The sequence below is a fragment of the Myotis davidii genome, unplaced genomic scaffold, assembly GCF_000327345.1.
Source record: "Myotis davidii unplaced genomic scaffold, ASM32734v1 scaffold246, whole genome shotgun sequence".
NCBI classification, from domain to species: Eukaryota; Metazoa; Chordata; class Mammalia; order Chiroptera; family Vespertilionidae; genus Myotis; species Myotis davidii.
In genome coordinates, this window is record NW_006296542.1 from 12601 (window position 1) to 20952 (window position 8352).

At 57.7% G+C, this 8352-nt stretch overlaps 1 protein-coding gene across 1 annotated transcript in view; it reads left to right on the top strand.

Moving 5' to 3' along the window:
- Positions 1-8352, top strand: part of LRRN2 (leucine rich repeat neuronal 2) — an 18735-nt gene that overhangs the window by 2564 nt on the left and 7819 nt on the right. The window contains exons 2-3 of the mRNA XM_006772003.1: positions 4345-4562; positions 7506-7729. The gene's annotated coding sequence lies outside the window, so the exon portion shown is untranslated. The remainder of the gene's footprint in view (positions 1-4344; positions 4563-7505; positions 7730-8352) is intronic.

The following is an 8352-nucleotide window of genomic DNA, read 5'->3' on the forward strand; positions in this document are numbered from 1 at the left end:
TTTGACACCTTCCCACCTGAAGCAGAAGTGTGTTCTCTCCTCCCTTGTGCCTGTTGCCCTTGGTAAGTGCCTGTGACGCCCGCTGCAATGCTGTGGCAGGGCGGTTTTTTATCTGTGCCTTCCTGCCTGCCCTCCCCATAACCTTGTACCCCTACACCCGCATCACACCAGCATCCAATCAGGGCTCGGTGAATGCTTATTGTGTACACAGTGGAGGTGAGGGGGGTTCTGGAAACTTTAGTCTTAACTGTCAGGATAATGATAAGAAACTCAGTATATATATATATATACACACACACACATACACATACACATACACGTACATAATTCTAATCTCAGCTTGGCCATTATCTCAAATGGGAGCAGCTGCAGGCCTTGGGCAAACCTGGGCCTGGCCCCTCCCTCAGAGAGTCTGGGTTGGGAGGGCTGGGTCCGAGAACCCACATTTCTAACAAGTTTGCAGGTGATGCTGATGGCGCTTGGGCAAACCTGGGCCTGGCCCCTCCCTTGGAGAGGCTGAGTCGGGAGGGGCTGGGTCTGAGAACCTGCATTTCTAACAAGTTTGCAGGTGATGCTGATGGCGGGGCCCAGGAACCACCATGTTAGAACTGCCCGCCGCTGTGGCCCAGCCCTCTCATTACATGGGTGAGGAGCCAAGGCCTGAAGAAGTGAGAGGACATGTTCCCAGTTGGTCCCGAAGCCCAGACAAAACCCCGGCCTGTGTCCTGGCCTCTGCCTCCCGAGAAACGAGAGGACATGTTCCTGGTCGGTCCCGAAGCTCAGACTAAAACCCCGGCCTGTGTCCTGGCCTCTGCCTCCCCCTCTGGCTTCAGAGAAGCAGGCTGAGGGGTGCAGAAGGTGGACAGAGCTTCCCCTAGGCCTGGGCCCACCTGGGGAGGGGAGGTGGGGGAGGGGCTGCTGAGGGAGAGGTCAGTGGGATTGGAGAGGGGACCAAAGGCGGGGGACCAGGTGAAGGAGTGGCCAGGGCAGGCCTGCAGGAGGAGGCAAGGGATGACAGCCATTCTCCCTCGCAGTCGGAGGCGGGGAAGGGGGGAAGAGGGTTGGGAGGGGCCGCTGCAGGCCTCAGCTGCAGCCATTCATCTCGCAGGCTGCCTGAGACAGCTGACAGAGGGAGCAGGCGCTGAGCCCGGCAGACACCAGGGTCCTGTCATTTCATTTTCCTTTTCCGTTAGAAGACGTTCAGCCTTCTCCTTGTTTAACTGGCCTCCGCATCTGATCCACTGCCCATTCTCCTCAGCCATCCAGGCCCCCAAGCCTGTCCCCAACATCTCCCCCCAGCTCCACCCCCATGCCCTGGGGGTCCCTCCCTCTGTGCACAAATACTGGAGAGAGAAACCCAATGCACACCCCGCCCCATCGATCTCCCCCATTCACCTCAAACAAGACTGGAAGATCTATGGTGCTTGCCTTTAGTTCTGGAGCAGCTCACAGTCTGAGAGAAGAGATGAGCATCATACTGGATTGGATTCTTAGAGGATGCAGAAAGGGCAAGGGGCTGGTTAATTAGTGATGGCTGTGGTCAGGGACAGCTTCTGAGAGGTGAGGTATAAACTGAGACTTCAGAGATGGGGAGACATTACACACATGAGAAAGGGAACTTCTAGGCAAGGGTCCTGCAAGTGCACAGGCACTGGGGCCGTCCCACACCCCCACCTGATTCTAGAAAGAACAGGGGGGATTATAGGGAAGGAGGTTGGAGGGCTCACGGATCTGGGCGTGGCTGCCCCTCTGGCTTCTGACTGGCCAAGGTGGAATGCTGTCAAGCCGGGACATTTAGGCTCTGCCGGAGGGACATCTTCCCCCTTCCAGTGTCTGTCTGGTGGTCTAGAAGCCAGGGATTGTGCCTCAGCAAACAGAGGAGATGAAAGGGGAGGGGGCTCTACTGAGCTCCAGGCACTTTATGGACATCCCCCACCTCCCCCCGAGGCAGGAGCACCTGAGTGAGGATGCCCAAGGCCAAGAGCCAGCACCAGGATTCACAAGGGAACCACTAGCCTGGCCCTCACGGGGCGGGGGGTGGGAGGGGGGCGTAGAGTCCACAGGATTTGGCCGGAGGGGAGCCTGAGAGAGCTCCGGAAGGGTGAGCATCATCAGAGGATCCTGTTGAATCCAGAAGCAAAAACTGAGTCAGAGAAAAGCGCCTTTTCTCCCTGAGGTAAGGGCTCAAGTGGCTGAGCAGCGGCCAGAGCCATGGGCAAGGGCAGGGGCAGGGCGCGGGCCTGAGGAAGCCGGGCTCTGGGTGCCACTGTGTCTCCTGCCAGTTGGTGAGGAAGGAGGCGGAAGGGGCCTGAGCCCAGATGCCAAGCCCCCTGGTTTTCGGAGCTCTGGAACAACCAGCCCCTCCTCTCCCCCTGCCCTCCCTTCCTTGCCTTTCTTTCCTGCTTCCACAGATGTTTCTGAGCTCCTACTATGTGCCAGACAGTTGGAGGAACTGGCCACTTGGAGCATAGTCCCTGCCCCTGAGGGGCCCACAGTCTGGTGGGGGAGACAGACAGACAAGTAAACAGGTAGCTTATGACGGAGGGATGTTGGGGCACAGAGGAGCCCCAGAGAGGGAGGGGTGGAGTAAAAGCCTGGCAGCGCCTGGTGGTGGGACTCGCCGGGTACTGCTCTCCGTGTGGGCAGGGTGGCTCCACTCCGTGCAGTCCTTTCGGTGCAGTGCGACCAGACAGAAGGACGAGCGCCCTCCACTCCTAACTCGGAAATAGCTGCACAGGCTGCCTCCCAGGCCCAGAGCTCTGCCAACCTCTGCCGGGCCGGCCAGGAGGCCTGAGGACAGCGCTATGCCCGGGACAAGCCCCTTCCCTCCTCACTTCCCTCCTGGCCCAGGAGCGGTTTTTACTGGAACCCTGACGCCTCTCCAGAGAGAAGGGGAGGGATGGACACCAGACAGACACCTCCTCTTTCCCCAGGGGATGCCTCCAGTTTCCCTCCCTGCTCTCCTCCAAGACCCCCTCCCCTCCCCCCGCAAACCATTTACTCTTGGAAGTCAGCTTCTGGCACCAGAATCACAGGCGGAGAGAGGGCTGCCAGTGAGACACACCCGGCCCACACCCTGGCTCTCCACACTTCGCTGTGGGTCTTGGGATGGCCACTAAGCTTGGGGCTTCTGACCTAAAAAGTGCCTCCTCCCAGGTTGAGGGTGCGGCCAGCACATAGAGACACCCCCACCCCCACACCCCCACCTACGAACGGCACGGAGGAGGCGCCCAGGGATGGCCCATCTTCCTCTGGGGCTTCGCTCTCTGCATCCTGCCCTGGTGTCAGCCAGAGCTGAAGGGACTCACTTACCCAGAGGGGGACGCTCAGTGGAACAATGGTTTTCCAGCTTTTGTAGCTGCAACCCAAGGCCAAACGCGCATGCCTTTTCATCACGTCCCTGTACAGTGTACGTGTGTGTGTGTGTGCGTGTGTGCGTGTGTGCGTGTGTGAGTGTGAGCGCGTGTGCGCGTGTGTGTGCGTGTGTGCGTGTGTGCGTGCGTGTGCGTGTGCGCGTGTGCTTGTGCGCGTGTGCGCGTGTGTGTGCGTGTGTGTGTGCGTGTGTGTGTATGTGTGTGTAGCTGTGTGTGTGTGCGTGTGTCTGTATGTGTGGGCAGTTGTGCGTGTGTGTCTCTCTGTGTGTGTCTGTATGTGTGGGTAGATGTGCGGGTGTGTGTGTGTGTGAGTGTGTGCGTGTGTGTGTGTGTCTGCGTGTGTGTGTGCATGCGTGTGTGCGGGTGTGTGCGTGTGTGTGCGCGCGTGTGTGTGTGTGTGTGTGTGTGAAATAGAGAGGGGATTCTCGGCAATGCTTAGTCTAGCTACATACCATGCACGCTGATGTTTCTATTTTCATTTCTGTTTTTAAAATCTGCCCTGGTGTCAGCCAGAGCTGAAGGGACTCACTTACCCAGAGGGGGACGCTCAGTGGAACAATGGTTTTCCAGCTTTTGTAGCTGCAACCCAAGGCCAAACGCGCATGCCTTTTCATCACGTCCCTGTACAGTGTACGTGTGTGTGTGTGTGCGTGTGTGAGTGTGTGCGTGTGTGAGTGTGAGCGCGTGTGCGCGTGTGTGTGCGTGTGTGCGTGTGTGCGTTGCACTGGTGTCAGCCAGAGCTGAAGGGACTCACCCAGCGGGGGATGCTCAGTAGAACAATGGTTTTGCAGCTTTTGTAGCTGCAACCCAAGGCCAAACGTGCATGCCTTTTCATCACGTCCCTGTACAGTGTACGTGTGTGTGTGTGTGTGTGTGTGTAAAACAGAGGGGGGATACTCGGCAATGTTTAGTCTAGCTACATACAATGCACGCTGATGTTTCTATTTTCATTTCTGTTTTTAAAATGCAGATTGTGACCCACTTTAAACTGTTTTCGTGACCCACTAATGGGCTGCCCTTCACAGTTCACGGCAGTAGAGCACGCCCCGCCCCTGCAGGGGAGGTCTGCCCTGCACCGCACTCTGGAAAGACAGAAGTCCATAGCGGAGCATCGTTTCCTCGAGGGGCCCACAGCCTGGCCAGGACGGCACACCTGCAGCCTGAAGGCGAGAACGGTGCTGTGTGGAGGTCTGTCCCAGGGTCTCTGGGCCTGCGGGGGGGTGGGGTAACCACCCTTGTAGAGGGGACTGGGGAAAGCACCTCGGAGGAGGGGGCATTTAGGAGGGGTTTTGATGGCTGAAGAGGAGCTCGGTAGTTGAAGCTGCTTTGCAGGCGGCCTGAGATGCCCAAGGGGTGAAAGGAAGTAGCAAATCTGGTTTAGTGGGAGCACGGGGTGAATGGCATGAGAGGCTCAGTTAAGGGTGAGGAAGAGAGACCGAAGAGCACGGTGGGGGGGGGGCAAGGGTTAAGATGGCAGAGCTTTGCAGCCGTGGAGGCGTGTGGCAGGGGTGCTGCCTGACAGAGATGGGGCTGAAGAAGCAAGAGCAGGTTTGGTGGGAGAAGATGGAGAAGATGCTGGGATTGAGGCACGTTGAGTGTGAGGAGCCTCTGAGACAAGCAGGTGGAGGCATTGGGGGTGGTTAGAAGTGAGGCTGGGCCCCACCTTCCTGACCACCTGTGGGCATGTCCTCCGTGCAGTGCCCTAGAGCCCTAAGGAGAAGACCGGGAGGGGGAGTAAGCAGAAAGGGGGTGAGCAGCGCTGCACCAGATACTGGCAGGACCCAGCAGGGCTTCAGGGAAGGGAGTCACAGGGGTGCACAGGGCCAGGAGGTCATCCTGCCTCGAGGCAGCCTGGCACTCATGGGCCCAGGCCGCAGGATCCAGCCAGATCAGGGCCCTAAGGCGTAGAGCAATTTCCCGATACAGGAACTATGAATTGAGCGAGGAAGAGGACTCAGTCTCCCTTTCTGGAAAAGGCTGATGACACATGAGACCCTGAGAAGTCAGAGCCCTCAGGAACACAAGGATGAATTGGGTGAACTTCAAGTCTGGAGTTCTGGCACTCCCTAAAGTTTCCAAAGACCATGTCCCCAGTTGTGATGGAAAAGGAAGAGAAATCTGGGTTAAAAAGATGAAACTGGCCCTAGTCCGTTTGGCTCAGTGGTTAGAGCACTGACCTGCAGACTGAAGGGTCCCGGGTTCGGTTCCGGTCAAGGTGACTACCTTGGTTGCAGGCTCGATTCCTGGCCCTGGTCAGGGCACAGGAGGGAGGCAACCAATTGATGTATCTCTCTCACATCACTGTTTCTCTCTCTGTCTGTCTCTCTTCCTCCGTTCCACTCCCTCTAAAAATCAATGGAAAAAACATATCCTCGAGGGAGGATTAACAACAACAACAAAGATGAAACTGGTTGGTGGTGACAGAAGTCAAGACAGTGGCTAATGCCGGACGGGGGGCGGGATGGGACTGGAAAGGAACCTTCCCAGGAACCTTCTAGAAGGCTGGAAATATTTCTGTCTTGAGCTCAGTGGTAGTTATACTGATATCCACAAATGTAGACATTCATGCAGCTGTGCCCTTGGAATTAGTGTTATTTGTGCACTCTGCTGTACAAATGTTACACCCCAATAATATTCTTTAAAAGTTGAATACAAATGATGAGAGATGAGAAGAAGAGAAGATGGAATAAGAGGCAACATCAGGGGCAAATGAAGGGACTAAGAAACGTGGCCTCTGCCTTACGCCCACAGCTATTCTGTGAGCTACGTCCCAGCCTGGGCATTTGAGGCTCAGAGAGTGACCCACTTTGCCCCAGGTCGCACAGCGAGGGGCAGAGCCAGGTTCAAACTGATTGCAAAGCCCAGGACCCTCCCTTCGCCTCTCCCCCTTTGCATGAGTCATGCATGGAATCCAGGCTCCAGAATACTGGATAAACGCCGCCCGCGCCCTGGCCGAAGTCTCCTTCCGCTCTGAGGTCCTAGTTGTCTGTGATTAAGTGAGAGGAGGGAGTGAGGGCCATGCTCACCTCCCAGGAGGGGCAGAGGCCAGGTGCGCAGACGGAGCGCTGGCTTCCCTCCCTCTGCAGCCCTTCCACCCAGCGCTTATCTGCCGGTGCAGAGGCCGGAGTTTATCAACGCTACACTCAATTATGCTGCCCATCTGTCTGCGCAGCTCAGGGGGGCCTGGCACTGAAGCTGCGAAGGCCGAGCAATCGATCACCGCCTGCTCACCCACCCCCACCCCTCCAGAACCCCAGCTCCCAGGGGTGAGGTGGAGGCGCGGGGGGGGGGCAGGGGGAGATTTCAGGACGGAGGCTGTGAGAGGCTGCAGGAGCAGCAATTTAGATGTGGCAGGAGCACAGGCTGTGTTCTGGGGCGGGGCGGGGCTGGAGAGGAGGAAAGGGCAGCTCTGGCTCCTGACAACAGCGTCTGCAGAGCTTAGTTTAATAATCAGGTCCTCACTCTGCTCAATCCGGAGCAGCAGCCTGGGGTAGGTGGGGCCTGCAGAGCCAGCCCTTCCGAGAGAAAACGTGGCCCCTGGAGTGGGCAACCTTGCTTCCCTGACTGTAGGTCCTGGGCCTTCTGTCCCCTGTGGCTGAAGGCCGTGTGGGCAGGGTGCTGGCAAAGAGCACCACCCCCAGCCCCCAGTCAGAAGGCAGGCCGGGGCCTGCGTGAGGCCTGCTGGCTCTGTTTGCCCTGTGGTTCCAGGCCCAGCCACGTTCACCTGCGAACCGTGTATTCCCTATGCGGTCCCGCCAGTAGGTCACTCCCGCCAGGAGCCTAGGAGGGGCGTCTGAGGGTAGCCAGGGAGAAGGAGCTCGGACCCAGGCCATCTCTGAAGGGCACGCTGGGCCGGCCCTGCACTCTGCTCCTATGAGACAGGCATTGATCGCAGGGCAGGGAGCGTTGGCTGGGCTGGCGGCTCAGGTTATGGAGTCAAAGACCCAGGTTTGAATCCTGACCTCGCCCGTAGAAGCTGTGCAACCTCTGACAAGTCACCCAACCTCTCAGAGCCTCTGTTGCTTTCCCTGCAAAAGGAGGCCAAATCCCTTCTCTGCTTACACGCGGGGTTCTGGGAAGACGACACGTTTCACTATTTGTATCCACTCACACATACCCTCTCCCGCACAGTCCTACACCCCACACGATGGGGACACAAAAAGCACGTAAGACATGCCCCCTGCACCAGGAGTTTGGAACCCAGGTGGGAAATGTACACGTGATAGTGTGAACTCCCGCTCACCCGGGAGATTGTGGATACAAGACAATTAGCTTTCTCTGCGCTCCTGGCAGAAATTGCTCATCAGCCTGCATGAGTGGGCCGTGTGCAAGACAGCCTTGAATGGCGATGGCAGGTGAGTGGGCAGCCCTGAGCTCCACCCTGGACCGGGCTGCATGCTCAGCAGGGAGGGGGTGGGGGGCTTTTCAGGCCTTTGCCAAGCCTCGGAATCAGAGGTGTGAGAACATGAGTCATCTGGCCTCCTGGCCAGAGCCAGAGCGTTGCCTCAATCACCCATCCCAGCCTGGGGGGCAGGGAAAGGCCCCTCTCGGAGGGTTTTAGTTGTTTTTAATGGTTTCACTGTCACTAAATTGTTAGAACAAAGGTGGAGGAGGAGAGATGCCCTGGACTCAGGCAGGGTCTGAGATGCCTGGGCCCCGCTGAAGCCCCTCCCACCTACCCACTCCAGCCTTCTCTCCGCCTGTGAATGGTCTCGGGCTCTCCCGATCACTTTGCATTTTGGGTGCTGCCAGAGAGGCAGCCTTAGAAGGTGTGGCATGCTATTGTCTATTTCTGCTCACAGCTCCCCACCCCATCACCTGGGGGCAACACTGAGCCCACAGTGGGCAAGCTTAATAGGGGCTTGTCAAGCTCTGGGATCCAACTTCTGTTCCTCCTGAAAGCCCTGGTTGCAGGGCCTCCCAACCCCAGGGGGTGAACGGAGCTGGAAGGAGACTAACATTAATTGATCTCTTTCCC